General features: G+C 39.7%; 1 pseudogene; it reads left to right on the top strand.

Annotated features, from left to right (window-relative positions):
- Positions 1-11,592, top strand: part of LOC114051239 — a 25,632-nt pseudogene extending 14,040 nt beyond the window's left edge.
- Positions 11,593-17,529: the final 5,937 nt, after the last annotated feature.

Below are 17,529 nucleotides of genomic sequence, written 5' to 3'. Positions count from 1 at the left end.
TATGTATGTGTGTGTATGTATATACATATATATGTATGTGTGTGTATGTATATACATATATATGTATGTGTGTGTGTGTGTGTGTATGTGTAGTTTCCCTGTGTCTAGTAGAATGTAAGCTCCCTGAGGTCAGGGACTACTTCCCCCCTCCTTTTTTTTTTGGCTCTGTCCCCAGCTCCAGGACAGAGCCTGAGTAAGTGCTTCCTAAATATATTTTCAATAAATCCTTTTTTAATTGAATTGAATTGTTAGGTTAGTTTAGGCCAAACCTCAACTTCATTCCTATGTGGAAATATCTCATCACTTTGAGTAACTAAATTTATAATGTGGTGGATAGTCCTTTGACTTCAAATCCAATGCTCTTTCCTCTATTAGCCTTAATTTGTGTATGAGGAAACTAAACCTCAGAGAAGTGAAATGAATTGTTTGAGGTCCTGTAACTAGTAAATGCACTTATCCTGTCTGTCTCGGATATATAGATTGAGGTCTAGCTGCAAGTCATAATCTAGTTAATAGACATTCCTTTTATTTGAGTTGGGAAGGTAGAAGGGTGATTTTTATCAGTGTAGGGAGCTCCAGATAAGGAACTTCCTCTTTTAATGCAAATCATCACCTCTGAAACTTAAAGTCTTAAAGTTGTCTGGGCCACTGAGATGTTCAGTAATTTCCCTGGGGCCAGCATGTGACAGAAGGGGGTCCTGAACCCAGGTCTTTCTTACCTTAGAAAGTTCCGTCTGCTTTGCCACGCTGCTTCTCCTCAAGAGATATTTTCATCTATTGATTGGTTTTTCCTGCCTGGATGGTTAAATTCAACTGTTTTGAGTGGTTATGGAGACTCTGCAGATCCTTGATGTCAATAAAACACTCTGTAACTCCTGTTTGTTTAAAATGGGGGTGTGTTTAAACGCTTCTGGGAAGAATTAAAGAATTAAGTTTATTTGGCACTGCTAACCTCTGTCTAGAAAAGTTGCTGGGGTAGGAGGTGGGGAGCAAAAGTAGAGGTGTCTATTCTCTCCCTTCAGAAAAGGGGGAATCACCATGGTGGGCTGAAAGGAATATTGGATTAGGTCTTACAGGTTCATAGGCCTAGAGTTGGAGGGAATCTCCGAGATTGTCTAATCCAATTCCGCCATTTTGCAGATGAAGAAACTGAGCCCTAGAGAGGTAAAGTGAGTTGTCCATGGTCACCCAAACAGCAAGTGGCTGAGCCAGAATGTGGCCCCAACCAAGCCCTCCTACTCCAAACCAGGATTTTGTCCATTGTACCCCAATATGTAATTATAATATATAACTAGGAAGTGACTTGTGGAAGAAGAACTCTTTGCTCCACTAAATCAAATGCTTTTTTTTTTTTGTAGTCAACAAATAATAAGCACAGCGGGATCTTATGTTCTCTGGGTTTACATCCACTTTATGTCTGTGTGCCCTTGAGTACTTCTTGAGGGCTCAGTTTCCTCACCTGTAAGGCAAAGCAGTTGGACCAGATGATTTCTAAAGTCCCTTCAAACTCTAAAATCCTAGGGTCCTACGCTGTTGATGTATGACAGTTATTTTGACATGGTATTAAAATGGAAAGATGCATGATGGGTGTATGTAGGCTCCATCACACTATCATTGATGACTTGCCTGTAAGAAGTTAACATCATCAGAGACATGTATAATTGGAAAAGGAAGAGGGTCAGTCATATGGCTAAAATAAGAGATGATAAGTGGTCAGAGTACAACACTGAGATCCCCAAGATAACAAATAAACTGAAGACCGAAGATTTATGGAATGAATGAATCAATGAATGAAGAAGTCTTTAAGTGCCTACTTTATGCCAGGCATTGTGCTAAACAGTAGGGAATTACATAGCAGAGAACAAAAGAAAATTGACAAGGAAGCAAAGAAAAGATGGACAGCTTGGAACACAATGTGTGGTATTTATTATATAGGCTTTCTTGAAATGGAAATTTATTGCTGTATATTTTGAATCCTTTCTTAAGTTGCGCTGTGCACACAGCAACTTTTTTCTTTTTTTCTTTTGTATTTAAGTTTAAAATAAACTAATTAAAAAATAATAGGGATACAAATACAAAAGTAAGACTGCCCTGCCCTCGAGGAAATTACAATCTAATATTGGGGAGACAACAAATATAGGGGAATATTTGTCAGGGAAGGAAGTTTGGGTTTGGGAAGTCCCAGGAACATTGAGTGGAGCTCACCATTAAGTGGCAATTGTCATGCTCTTTTCAGAAGGGATGATTTCCATCAAATAATGATTTGGTGACTGTTCCTCAGTCAAAATGGAAAGGGGCAGAGAGAGACAGAGAGATAAGGAGAGAGAGAGAGACAGAGAGAGAGAGAGACAGAGAGAGAGACAGAGAGAGAGAGACAGAGAGAGAGAGAGAGAGGCAGTGGGCAAGATACCCCCGGGTGGGTAGATGGATGTTAAGTATGTGTCTGGGTAGGCAAGTTTGTACTCCCTCACTCATCAATCAGGACCACTCGGCCCCAGGCCTAGACTTACACCCTGAATGAATTAACCTCAACAGGGAGGAGACAGGAGGCATGACCTTTGGAAGTCAGATCTGCAGGGTCCTGTTCCGGGTCTGGTGAGACTATAGCAGGGCAAATGGCAAAATGTCCCGGATGGATGGGGTGTGGAAAAGATAATGGACAAGAATGTGCACTGCATGAGAAAGCAAACTGGCTCTGCTGTAGCTGAGGGAGTGCCCACAAAAATGAGATCACCCATGGCTCTAAATAAAAGATTTCTTTTCAGCTCTAAATCCTATGATCCCAAGAGCTAGGTAAAAGGGTGTGATTTCCTTCCGCTGTTGTTGCTGCCTTGAACATTATCTCTTTTAATTTCTGGTGGGTTTTTTTTTTCTTACACTGTATTTCCTTGTAATAGTGTGGTAGGAAGAGCATTGGATTATGAGTCAGAAGACCAGTGTTTTCTTCTTTTTAGCCGTCCTAGTTGGACCCCTAACTTGTCACATTTGGTATGTTTGCTCACCTCTGAGGACCTCAACTTTGTAAAAATGAGGGGATTAGACTAGATGAGGAATTCTTAATTGCGGATCCATGGACCTCTTGATTTCAGGGGTTCAAAGACTTGGATGAGAAAAGAATTACATCTTTATTTCAGTAGAATTGATTTCCTTTGTTATATTTTGTTTTATTTTATGCACTTAAAAACATTATTCTGAGAAGGGGTTTACAAAGAGATGTATGAGACACATTACAAAAAAGGTTAGGTTTAGAATCCCTGGTCTTTAAGGTGTCTTCCAACTCTAACATCCTCCGATTTAAAATTGTTGCAATCCCTTCAATTTAATTTATTCTATTGTCTAAACTGTTGCTACCTCACTGTAGGAACATGAGCAAATCGTTTCACATTTCTGGAACTGAAGATCCCTCATCTGTATAATGGGGATAGGATGATAAAGCACAATCTAGACCTGTAATGGATTTCAAAGGCCTAGTCCACCCCCCATTTTACAGATTAGAAAACTGAGCCTAATAATTGTTGTACGACCTACCTAACAGAATCGTTGTTGTTGTTTTTTAAAAAATACTTTATAAATCTTAAAGCACTATATGTGTTGTTATCATTATTCATATAACAACTCTGTCGTCTCATTATTTCAGAACAGTCACTTTCTTTCATTTTCTCATTCCTATTTTGTTAGAGCCCAGAGGAAATTTCAACAGATTTTGAACTTAACTTGTTGCTTTGTGCTACTTCTTTGTGTATCTTCAAAAAACATTGTTTAAAACCCACCGTGTGTGCCAGGCATTGGGCTAGGCACCAGGCCCACAAGGAGTGTGTGTATGTGTGGAGGGGAAGATGGGGAGGAGGAAGCCAGTACAAAGTACCAGGGCCCAGTGTCTGGATGGGGACCTGGCACTAACCATGTTGCGTGTGTTTTTGTCTTTCTCAGTGGTATAATAATTTAATGGATGTTTTTGACCTACATCGTTAAATCAGTGAATTTCCAAGAAAATAATGACAAATGAAATCCTGCCAATTGTCAACCAAAATAGTCTCTACTAAATCAAAGAACTACTAGTTATATATCAAGAAAAGGACATAATATTTAAATGTAATCATTAATTATAAATACATGTGCATATACATATATGTGTGTATTTCATGCCTGATTCTGAGTATTGGCTTGTAGACTTGCCACGAACAGAGCGTTTCCAACACTCAACACCATACATTCATTTGATTTGATGCTTTTGATGATATAACACTACAGGGTCAGCTAGGTGGTTTACTGGATAGAGTTCTGGCACAGGAGTCAGGAGGATCTAAGTTCAAATCTGGCCGAAGGTACGTACTAGCCATGTGACTTTGAGTGAGTCACTTAATTCCAATTGCCTCAAAAAAAAAAAAAAAGAGTTCAGACAATATAACACTGCAGTCTCATCTTCTTATGCATAGCCTCAATTTTATTTAATCAGTTGTTTTTAATAGCTTTTTAGGAATAAAGTTGTAATTTGGCCATTTGGAGTACAATTTTATTTTATGATGATAAAGCATATATTTTAAAATTTTTAGTAATTCTTTCATTACAAAAAGTCAAATGACTTACGTATTTTGCAAAAAAAAAGAATTTATTTTAAAATATTTCTAGCTGCATTTTCTTTTAGTTTTCAAACAAGCAAAATCTCAAAATTATATACATTTGTCACTTCTAGTAAAAAATAAAAGCAGTTGAATTTTGCAAGTACTGTAGTTAATTTTAAATATGTTGCATTATGTGAGTGTTGCAATTCACAAAAAGTTGCAATTTATGAGGTTGCCTTTCACAAGTATTTACTACAGTATGTCTTCAAATAACAGGTAGAGTTTTAAGACAAGCAGTGTCACCCTAGAACCCAAGTAACAGCTACCTTCTAGGGACCCAACCCACTAGTTTAAGCACACATTGGCAGGAGTATCCCAGACGCGATATAACATGTATAAAGCCAATTTAGAATAGTTTCAAGAAGTATGAATAGGATCTGGCCCCATGGTTTCCTTGGTGTGGAAATTCTCTCCACTCATGCGCAGTAACACCTTTTCTGCAGTTTACTTATAATCTTAGAAACTTGCCCAGGGTCACACTGGCAAAACTGCTCTTCCCAGCTTTGAGATTAGCTGCTCCATTGCTAATAACTGGAGAGAATCAGAATAGGCTTCATGTAAGAGGCTGCATTTGTGATATGCTTTGAAGAAAGCTATAAATATTGACTCTTTTTTTTTTGTTTTTGTTTTTTAGGCAATTGGGGTTAAGTGACTTGTCCAGGGTCACACAGCTAGTAAGTATCAAGTGTTTGGTCTGAGGCGGATTTGAACTCAGGTCCTCCTGACTTCAGGGCCAGTGCTCTATCCATTGTGCCACCTAGCTGCCCCATAAATGTTGATTCTTTAAGGCAGCAGCAAGAAGTGCATTTGGGATTTGAGCAACTACCTATACAAAGACATTGGTAAGAAATGGAATATTATATGTAGGGAAGAGGTAGAAAGTTGATTTGGCTGGAACAGAGTAGGTGAAAGGCAATACCATGAAGTAAGCCTGGAAAGGCAGATGGGAGCCAGAATGTAGAAGGCTTAACCATCCTATGTAACATGTACTTCAGAATTTCCTAGGTGCCATGATTTCATCAATGTGGGTTCCTACAGATCACCTCTATCTCCCCTTGTGCCCCCAAGACTCTGAGAAGGAAGTCTTCATGAATCACCCAGTTCTTGGAAATCTATGCCTGCAGAACTCAGGCTTTAGCAAGATGCTGCCAAGATGGACAGGCTCCAAGTGTGAGCCCAGTAATCCAAAAGGCCCATCTAAATAAATGGAGGAGCTCACCACCAAGAGCTTGGCCACCAAAGCACGATTGTTTTCAGCCAAAGCAATTGACAGGGAGTGTCTTCGAAGGCGTGGAGGGCCTGAATCAGTGGAAGAATGATTAAATTATGTATCCTTGAAGTATGGAGGTATAAATATTGTTTTAATGCCCTGTGGCTCATGTAATGTGGGCACAGAATAGGCATTATTTGTGTAAAGGGGCAACACCTAGGTTAAGACATTTTAAAATACCCCGAGGTTAGCTTATGTACATGATGCTACTTGCTAGGCTTTTGCTTTGCATAATATACCCACACAGTCATTAAAGTGGTTAATTATTTGAGTTGCATAGAGTTACTTCCTAAGCTGCCACTTGGGAAGGTGGACTATTCTCATTCTTAAAATAATAATAATAATAATAATAATAATAACTCATGCTTATATCACACTTTACATACATTATCTGATCTGATCTTCACAACTTTGTGAAGGTAGTTGCTATTATTATCCCTATTTTACAGATGAAGAAATTGAGGCTCCCAAAAAATTAAACCATTCACTCAGTCACATGATTAGTAAGCTTCTAATGCGGGGTTTGAACTCTGATTTTCCTGCCTACAACTCTAGTGCTTTGTTTATTATACCATGATATGAACTAAAATCTTAAACATTCAGCATAGATATTACATATCATATTTGTCCTTTGCCATGCCATGCCATGAATTAGGCACCTTAATTATGTCTCCTAGAAAAGAAATTGTCTTGCCAGCTTAATACTGTATTAGGTTAACTTTATTACTTTGGTATTCACGTAAGTTAAAAATGAGGGTCGAAAGCATGTTTTAGATGGAAAACAAATAAAAAGCCCACCCAACAAGAGCAGAAATCCCTTATCATGGTTGAGTTTAACAGAAAATTTTGCTGGTTATTGGACTTGACAATGCAGGGTTTTGCCATTTCGTAGCCATTTTGGTTTTAAGTCTTATACTCTTTAGAGATCACTTGTCTACCTCAATTTCCTGATCTGTTTTACACGAAGATGCTGACACTGCTTTGCTTATTTACACAGTGCATCAAAGGTGCTAATGCTCTGGACTTCAAGATAAACCCTTGTAAAAGACTTGATCCAGTGCATTGGAAGCAGCTTGGGGGCAGAGACTTTTCATTTTAGTCTTTGTATACCCAGCACCCACCACTGGACCTGACACATAGTCCGCACTTAATGAATGCTTGCTGAACTGAATTGAATCTATTTAGGATTAAATTAGGATGAAGGATAATGCTAAGATTTAGTACCAGATGTCCTTTACAGATGTCAGTGATAAGACTGAGTTTCTAGGCATAAAGGGACAGTAGTGTAGTACCATCATCCCTCCAGTCCATGTATTCTCTGCCTCTCTGCAGTTAGATTTACAGTAACAATTTTCGACTGGTTTCTTTGGACTTAGAACTAGAAGGTTCCAGATCTTGTGACTCCAAATCCAGTAGTCTTTCCTATGGACTATGGACTTGAAATTCATAAGAATCAAGAGATCTGTGTTCTAATCCTACCTCTGGCATTAATTACCTGTGTGTCCTTAGACAAATCATTTCCCTTCCTGGTTTTCAATTTCCTTATCTGTAAAAGGAGGAGAGTGGCCTTCCCCCTTTGGGGAGACCTGAGATATGAACCAAAACATAAGCTTTAAGTGAATCATCCTGGGGCAACAGAGTTAGGGTGTAGCAATCCAAAAAAAAAAAAAAAAGAGCATGTGAAAAGGGTGCCTAACCCCTCACATTAGAAGCCAGGTTTCCCTAGGACTGAACCCATTAGGACCCTGTGAGTGAGTGAGATATCCCTTAGTAAAGAAGGAGAGGGAGAAGTGTCCTAGCCCCTTGGGCCAAGCATATATGTATCCTATATGTGTGCATATATATATATTGTTGTTGTTATTCAGTCATTTCAATCGTGTCCAACTCTTTGTGACCCCATTTGGGGTTTTCTTGGCAGAGATACTGGAATGGTTTGTCATTTCCTCCTCCAGCTCATTTTACAGCTAAGGAAACTGAGGCAAACAGACTTAAATGGCTTGCCCAGGATCACACAGCTAGGAAATGTCTGAGGCCAGATTTGAACTCAGGAAGACTCATCTTCCTGACTTTAGTTCACTGTATCACCTACCTACCCATACACACACATATATATATATATATATATACATATACATATACATACACATACACATACACATATACATATATGTATATGCATACATATACACATACATATGCTGTCAGTACTTTTGATGTACTCTCTCTTTCTCTCTCTGTTTTTCTCTCTCTCTTCTCTTCCCAACCACACACACAAAGGACATACAGCAAAAAGGAATCCACCCCATACCTTCAAAAGAATTACCACTACCACATCTACACTGGACTTGAAGCCTGCGGTGAATGTCTCTGCCCACCACAGCCTCCAGGGGTAGCTAATCTTTTGAATATTTGCTCTCATCATCAGGAGGTCTTTCCTTACTCCAAGCCCAAGTCTGGCTCTTTCTACTCTCCACCCATCGCTCCCAATCTGCCCCAGGTTACACTGAGATGTGGGCGCCGGCACATGTGCATACTTGGGAGTCAGTGACTTGTGAAATCAACAAGCAAGCTAGGGAACACAGAACATTTTTGAACCAGATCAGGGTGGATGGGTAGCCCTGCTGAGCTATTTCCACAGAGCATTAGAGTGGATTCCACCTCAGTGTGGACATAAAGGGCACCTCACAACCTCATTTTGGAGGTAAAAGCAGTCTCTTTGAAGCAAAGCAACAGTTGTTGCTTTCTTCTTCCTGGCATTCAATTGGATCTGATAACCACAACCCTGGGGGGACGATCCTTTGGTTGCTTTTAAGGGATCCCTGGTAGCAAAATATTGCAAAGAGCTCTGAGGAATGAAGAGGCAAGTTCTGTCTCTTTCTCTTAACCTCTGCCCAGTGACTGGAAAACAGCATGGTATATTGGAAAGTCCACTGAATTTGGAATCAGAGAATCTGAGTTCAAATTTCAATCTATTATATTCTAGCTGTGTGACCTTGGACAAGTACCTCTCTAGACATTAGCTTTTTATCTCTGAAAGAAGGGAATTGGATTAGATGACCTTTAAGATCCCTTGCAGCTCTAAATCTGGGACTTTCTGGGCTTTCAATTCCTCAACTATACAGTAAGAGTGTTGGACTGCCTAATCTTTAAAATGCCTTCCAGTGCTAAGGTTCTCATGCTATCAAAACTCAGTTTGAAAGAGTGGGGGACATTTTTCACCTTGGACGGAAAAGAAAAGCCACACCTAAACCTCATGAAATGCAATAAGTTTTTCCTTTTTGTGTTCAAAAGTCTGCTCTGCTTTGGATCTCTAAAAGCATCTGCCTTTTTAATTCAATGACTTCCATTTCTTTTTTTTCCATCCTGCCTTAAGAAATGGACGAGCAGAATCTTTGAATGGGATCACTAACTCAGGATGATGACTTCAATCATTTTTTCCCTCCTGGTCTCTTTTTAGAGCACCACTCTGAAATTCTCCTTTCATCCCTTAAAGCCTGGGCTCCCTGGCCTCCCCGCAGTCACCCAGGAGGAGCCAGATGGTGCCAGTTGGCCAATTCTTGAAAAAAACTGGGAGGGAGATAGGGATGCAAGGCACAAAGGCTCCTGTTCCTGGTGCCTGGCGATCAAGTAACCCATTAGAAGCCTTGGGGGAGCAGATTGGGGTGTGGAGGGAGAGAAAGTGTATTTTCTCTAAGTAGGGAGAGGAAAAGCTTCCAGACTGCTGACTCTGCTACAGCAGATGACAAGTCACTGCAATCTGACTCCTTTCCCAATTGTGGGGAATTCTGGTTTCCTGCTGCCTTTGCACAGTCCTCTAGACATGTCATGGCAGCGTATCTCTTGCCTTGTGCCCACACACCGGGTACCAGAGAATCAAGAGCTGAGCTTCTTTGGCTAAGGTTAAAAGGATGCCCTGTTTGGCTGAGGTGGAGAAGGCTTGCCTTGCTCTGAAAAAGGCCCTGGATGTGCAAAGCTGCAGAAAGCCTAGTTGTTAGTTAACAAGTTGAAGAGGCGTGGGGGGGGCCTGGCTGGACTTTCACTGCCTTTCATTTGTCCTGATTTTCTCTTCCTTTTTTCTCATACCAGTCAAGTCAGGCCACAGTATTTAATAAGCAGATATACAAAAGTATGGACGGTGCCCTTCAGGAATTTAAAATCCAAATAGGAAAACACACAGAGGGGAAATTAAGAAAGCCTAAAAAGAAACATGGAGATGCAGGTTAATGGAATTCACATTATATACGTAAATGCCAAGGGATCAAGGCAGCTCGGGGAGCTCAGGATTTGGAGGCAGAAGACATGAGTTCAGTTTCCAAGTCTGCTATTTGCTACCTGTGTAGTAGATTGGGGAAATCATCTAACTTCTCTGGGCTTCCATTTCCTCATCTATGAATAGCAGCCATGCCCTGAACCAAAAAAGCTTTGGGGGTTATAACCAAGGTGTGCTCCATGTGGAGCAAACTGAAGGGATATCAAAGGGATAAGGTGTGCTAAGGAAAGTAAAATTGGGGAAATGTTGACCTGCTTTGCAGAAGCCATGATTTTTCTCTCTCTTTAGCAGCCTTGGTGGGATAATCCAGGAGTTTGTGTCCCATGGATTGAAACTTCTTCATACCTACCCACTCTTACAAGGCCACATATGCAAAGTAGATGCATACACCTAATGATGCTGAAAATCTGAAAGTGGAGGGGTAGCCTCCTGAAAGCATGGTTGGTATCCAATGCCATCTTTGGGAGAACAAAAGCTCAAATTCCTATGTTGCGTCAATGAACACTGATTTACTACAAAGCCCACCAGATAAATAAAATCATAGGATCACAGGCTGAGAGTGGGAGGGACCTTAGAGAGTTAGTTTGATGTCCTTAATTTACAAAGGAGGAAACTGAGGCCCAGAGAAGTTTTCTATCTTGCCAGTCACAACCATGCTTCACATTCCTCCGTGTTGACTGCCTGTCAATTCCTGGCCCAGTACCTCCATAGATCACACCTTGGGGACCTAACCTCCTCAGCTCATGACTGGATGACCCACAATATATGTCTAGCCTTTATCTTTTGTGCTTCACATTCTGCCCCAACCATCATTCTGCCCTTTGCTCTACTGCTGCATGTGTACCATCATCTTCCCCTTTCTACCTCTTCCCCTGGGAACTACAATCAAATCAATATTACCATTGCTACTAGAAAGACCATATCACTGGCTTCTCAACTCAATCATCTCTCCAATCCACACAGGGCCATAGCCAGTAGTGAGTGCACTTTCATTGCCATCAAACCTGACAGTGCCTAGCAGGGATTGAGGGCTGGTCAGGGACAATATGCAATATTTTGAGCAGAAGGGATTCCAATTCATGGGCATGATGTTCCTCAAGGCCCTAGAGGAACATCTGAAATGACGTTATGTTGACCATTTTTCCCTGAGCTTATGAAATACATTAACTCAGGACCTGTCGTGGCCATGGTGTGGGAGGGCTTGAATGTGGTGAAAACAGGCAGAGTAATGGTGGGGGAGACCAACCCAGCTGATTCCAAGCTAAGCACCATGTGTAGGGACTTCCTCATTCAAATCAGCAGGAACATCCTTCACCACAAAGATTCTGTAAAAAGTGCTGATAAGCAAATAAAGCCTGTGGTGTAAGCCCAGAGAGCTGGTTGACTATAAGTCTTCTGCTCATGACTGGGTCTATGAAGAAGGATTTTAGAAGTTGAAATTCTACGTCTTTTAGTGGTGGTGGTGGTAGTGGTGGTGGTGTGTGTGTGTGTGTGTGTCCATCCCTGAATATAGCTTTTCATGCCAGCAACTTGAAAGGAATTGGAACTGTCATTTGCTAAAACAACCCTGAACCTCATTCAATAAAGCCTTGGAAATCAGGGCAAAAAAAGGAAAAAAAAAGAAAGGATATGTTAATCAACTCCCCTCTGGTTCTATTTGCCATCCCAGTGACTTCCCAGACCAGAAGACCCTTCTGTGGCCACCACTCCCCTACGTGTGTTATCTCACCCAATTAGGATCTATGCTACTTTGGGGCAATAGCTATCTTGCTTTTTTATATTTGACAGAGTTTTTGGCACATAGCAAAAACTTAATGAATATATTTTTTTGGTTTGTTCAGCCAATCATTGCCTGAAGTCACACAGCTAGTCACACAGAGCTGGAATTTGAACCCAGACCCTCTGATTTACATCCAGTGTTCTCAACAAGGACCCACAAAGTAGTAGAGCCAAGGAGTAAGTTGCATCTAACTGCTTTAAGAATTGTAAAGATGTGCAAGTAGTTGGTTATCTTAAAATGTTAAGGGGGTCCAGCCTCAGACTCATAACCCTCACTAGCTGTGTGACTCTGGGCAAGTCATTTAACCCCAAATGCCTCACCAAAAAAAGGGGGGGTTAAGGGGATAGTCAATGTTAGGAGGTATGAATGATGGGTAAAGCTGAGACCATGACTGAGAGCCACGTGCCCAAACTACTGAATGAGATCAGGTGCTCTAAGGCAGCACATATAAAATGAAAGGCTTAGACTAGATGGCCTCCTTTCTAGGGATAAATTTTATAAACCTATGATTAGTTTGATTCAATAATTAAGCACCTAGTGAGTCAAGACAGCAAGCATTTGGCTACTATGTGCCAGACACCGTGATACAAAGCACTGGTGATACAAAGAAAGGTAAAACAAAAGCAAAACTAGTCCCTGTTCTTGAGGAGTTCACAGTCTAGTGGGAGAGATAATACGGAAACTATTGTGTACAAATAAGATATAGACAGGATATGTTGGAGATAAATTACAAAGGGAAAGCAGTAGTATTAAGGGGGACTGGGAAAGGCTTCTAGTAGAAGGTAAGATTTTAGCTGGGACTTGAAGGAAGCCAGAAAGGTCAAGAGACAGCGATGAGGAAGGGAGAGTCTGCCAGACATGAGGGACAGCCAAGGAAGATGCCCAGAGTCTGAGGAACAGCAAGGACGTAAGTCATTGGATCAAAAAGAACTCAGGGGAGAAAGGAGTAATGTGTAAGATGATTGGAAAGATAGGAAGGGTCCAAGTTGTAAAGGGATTTAAAAAGTCAAACAGTATTTTAAATTTGATCCTGGAGGTAAAAGGGAGACAATGGCATTTATCATAGGTAGGTGACATAATCAGCTTTAGGAAGATCACAGCTGAGTGGAGGATGGACTAGAATGGGGAAAGACTTGAGACAGAAGACCTCTGGAAGGTTATTGCATTAGTCTAGGTGTGAGAGGATGAGGACATGAACCAAGGTGGTGGCAGCATCAAAGGAGAGAAGAGGGTTTATATGAGAGATGTTACAAAGGCAGAATCCACAGTATTTGACAACAGATGGAGCTTACCATCTAGTAACTATAGTAACATAACAGGGTGGCTATGATGTTGGGTGGATCTGAGAAATAATGCGGAAGAAAAATTGGTAGAGCTTTGAGATGGATTGACTGAAAAGAGTAATTTTGTTTCTTTTTTTAAAATTTATTTTATTCTGAACTTAAGAAATAAAACAAGTATTTCCATAACATAGTAGAATAGAGAAAAAGATGATTGTACATGATACTGCAAATCTAGTATATACAACTTGCTGTTCCTTTTAAATATATAATAAAGTTATCATGTACCTTTCTCTTTTTTCCCTTTTTTTATTCTCTCTCCGTCTCTGCCCTAGAGATGACTACCATAAGACATAAATGTGTGTGTGTGTGTGTAAAACCATCCTATATATATTTCTGTTTATCAGTTCTTTCTCAGGATACAGATAACTCTTCCTTCATATGTCCTTTGTAGTTGATTTGGGCATTTATTTATTTATTATTATTATTTTTTATTTTCACATTAGTCATGTTGTAAAGAAGAATTAGAACCAATGGAAGAAACCACAAGAAAGAATAAACAACAAAAACAACAACAAAAGGAGAGCAAATTGTTTGCTTTGATTTTCATTCAGACTCCATAGTTCTTTTTCTGGTTGTGGATAGCATTTTCCATTATGAGTCTTTTGGAATTGTCCTTGCATTGCTAAGAAGAGCTAAGTCTATCAAAGTTAGTCATTGCACAATGTTGCTGTTACTATGTACAATTTTCTCCTGGTTCTGCTCACTTCACTCAGCATCACTTCATGTAAGTCTTTCCAGGTTTTCCTAAAGTCTACCTGCTCATCATTTCTTATAGCACAATAGTATTCCATTACATTCATATACCACAACTTGTTCAGCCATTCTTCAATTGATGGGAATTCCCTCAACTTCCAATTCATGGCCACCACAAAAAGAGCTGCTATAAATATTTTTGTACATGTGGGTCCTTTTCCCATTTGTATGATCTCTTTGGGATACAGCCCTAATAGTGGTATTGTTGGGTCAAAAGATATGCATAGTGTTATAGTCCTTTGGGCACAATTCCAAATTGCTCTCCAGAATGTTTGGATCAGTTCACAACTCTATCAACAATGCATTAGTGTTAATTTGGGTGTTTATAATAGTCAAAATGACTTAGTAACTCAAACTTGTGCTTAGCCTTACTCTCATCAGATTTGGGTTAAAGAGAAAACAACATATACAGCTAAAAGGGCATAAAAGTCTTCTAAACTTATAAAGAAATAAGAGGACTAGGGGATAGGATAAGGGAGGGACTTTCAGAAAGGTGTGTAGATTAAGATTTAGGAGGGTGGATAGAGAAGATAAGGGAGGGACTCTTAGAGGGATGAGTCGAATAAAGAATAAGAACAATAAGGAGAAGAATAAGAATAAGGACGATAGTGAGTAAAAATAAGATGGAGGTAAATTCACAAATAGTAATTATAACTTTGAATGTGAATGAGATGAACTCATCTATAAAATGGAAACAGATAGCAGAATGGATTAAAAATCAGAATCCAACAATATGTTGTTCACAAGAAATTTAAGAATGAGAGATACACACAGAGTTAAAATGGAGGGTTGGAGTAGAATTTACTATGCTTCACCTGATGCAAAAAAGGCAGGGATAACAATCATGATCTCACATAAAGTTTAGGTTGAAATAGATTTAGTTAAAGGAGATAAATAGGGTAACTACATTTTGATAAACAATAAAACAACATCAATACTGAACCTATATGCACCTAATACTATAGTATCTAAATTTTTAAAAGAAAAGATAAATGAATTACAAGCGAAGATAGATAGTAGTACTATAATAGTGAGGGACTTTAATCTTCCCCTCTCAGAACTAGAAAGATCTAACCAAAAAATAAATAAGAAAGAAGTCAAGGAAGTGAATAAAATTTTAGGTAAGCTTGATATGATAGATATCTGGAGAGAATTGGATGGATAATTTTATTTCAATTTCATACCAAATGTTCATTAAGCATCTACCATGTGCAAAGCACTATGGTAGGTGCTGGGGATACAAACAAAAAGTGGTCCCTGCCCACAAATGAGTAGAGAAAGGTACGACATGAATGCAGATAAGAAAATACAAGATCATTTGAGAGAAAGGAAAGTATCCAGCTGGGAACAGGATGGAAGGGTTCCTGGAGGACACGGCACCCAAGCTGAGCCTTGAAGGAAGATAAGGATCCTGAGCTGCAGATGTGAGGAGAAAATACCATCCAGGGAGAGGACAGTATGTGTCAGAGCTATAATTATGGTAGAGTGATTGAGTCTTTTCCCCAAGGCACCAAAATTTGAGGGGCAGTGGAAGCACATGTGTTCATTCAGCAACAACTGTGCTAGCACCTAACCAGCAAGAATGAAGAATGACAATCAGAAGCTCTTTTAATGGTATATGAGTGGCTGCAGCCCAGGTGAACTCCTCCCCAACCCAGACTTGGCTTACCCCACCCCACACCCTATTATCAATCTTTCTTATAGTGTCTTCAAGTTTCCCCAGCAGTTATCCAAATAAGACACTTTCCCAGGGTCTCCTCCACATCCAGCTGAATTTGTCTTAATAAAAAACCAAAAAAAAAACTATTTGAGAGTACATTTCATTCTATTTGCCTCACATACCCCCCCCCCCCAAATCAATCAACAGATATTTATTTTGCACTTACTGTGAGTATTTTGTGTCTCTTGTCCCAGGCATCAGAATTGCTGGTGATAATATAATCTGGTTTATGTAAATATACAATCAGGAGATAAAATGTTGAGTTTAGGGAAAATGTTAGTAATCTAATTTGCCTGGAGCACAAAATGCATTAAGGGAAGCAATAGGATAGCAAGCTTCCAAAGATAGGTTGGAAACAGTTTGTGAAGGGCCTTCAATGCCCACCTGAGGACTTTGTATTTAATCCTAAAGGCCGTAGGGAGATTTTTGAACATGTCGCATCTATGTCCTAGGAAAATTAGGACACAAGACAATACTTCTAGGATTAGAGAGGCAAGAAACAGGAAGCAAAGAGGCCAGTTAGTACCCATTGGATCACATTACTATCCTCCAAGGTTGCAAACCTCAGTGTCTTTGGGGAAGGTAGTGCCCCTCTACAAAAATAGGGATGTTAGAGGGAGGAGATTAGGGGAGAAAATGGTGAATTTCATTTTGGTTATGCTGAGTTTTTTATGCTGGTACAGATATTCAGGAGACAGTTAGTGATGTGAGACTGGACTTAGGAAAGAGATGAGGGTCAAATGTACTGATTTGGGTGTCATCTGCATGGAGGTGATAATTAAACCATCCAGAGGAGATGAAATAACAAAAGTAGGCAAGTTAGGTAGAAAAGGGGAAAAGATCTAGGACAGAGCCTTGTGGGACACCCTCAGTTAGGAAGCAGGATATGGAGAATGCTTCTGCAAAAAAAAAAAAAAGGTTGGAAAGGAGTTATCAGACAGGTAGTATCCTAGAAGTCAGAGGTGGAAGGAGTGAGTGAGGAAAGTGGAGGAGAGTGAGTGGAAAGAGGTGGAGAAGGTGGTTAGCAATATCAAGCTGCAGAAACTTCAAGGAGAGTGAGAAAAGCCCATTAGATTGAGCAACTAAAGATCAAAGGAAAGAGGGAGTAAAAATTACCTTAGGTCTTCCAGAGTAGAGGGTGATAATAATAATAATAACTGCATTCACAGAGTCCATTAAAGTTTACAAAGGCCCCTTGGGTAGATTGTCTCATCTGAGTCTCACAATAACCCTGTGAGGTAGTTAATACAAGCATGATTATCCCCATTTATACATGAGAAAACTGAGGCTCAGAAAGGTTGTATATTATAATTCTCTGCTTGTCTCTTATTACTATGTTAAACTATATGCTTTAAGGGAGGGACAATGTCTTATCTAAATTTTGTATATCACTTAGCTCCTGGGTCAGTGCTCTACTCAATGAGGGCACTAAATAAATGTTTGTTGAATACATAAATGATGAAAATTCAGGAGAAAGAATATTAATGGTCACATAACTAGTAACTGTTAGGGACAGAATTTAAACATTAGACATCTGATTTTAAGTCAAGTCCTCTATCTTCTGTTTATTTGCTGGTAGGATGGTAATATTTTTTACAATAATTTTTTTAAAACAGAGTACATATGGGCAATGTATAACATGTCCATACACATCCCATCTAATATTGTTATTTGGTTCTGAAAAAAATGTTAATTGAAACAATGTGTGGCATGTTCCACACCCCATCGTGTTCATTCTCCCAACCCCATTCTCACGAAGGCATGTTGGGCA

Source organism: Vombatus ursinus, unplaced genomic scaffold (genome assembly GCF_900497805.2).
Source record: "Vombatus ursinus unplaced genomic scaffold, bare-nosed wombat genome assembly UNPS02014802.1, whole genome shotgun sequence".
In the NCBI taxonomy this organism is placed as follows: Eukaryota; Metazoa; Chordata; class Mammalia; order Diprotodontia; family Vombatidae; genus Vombatus; species Vombatus ursinus.
The sequence above is the reverse complement of the archived record's forward strand: the minus strand, read 5'-3'. Positions and strand labels throughout refer to the sequence as shown.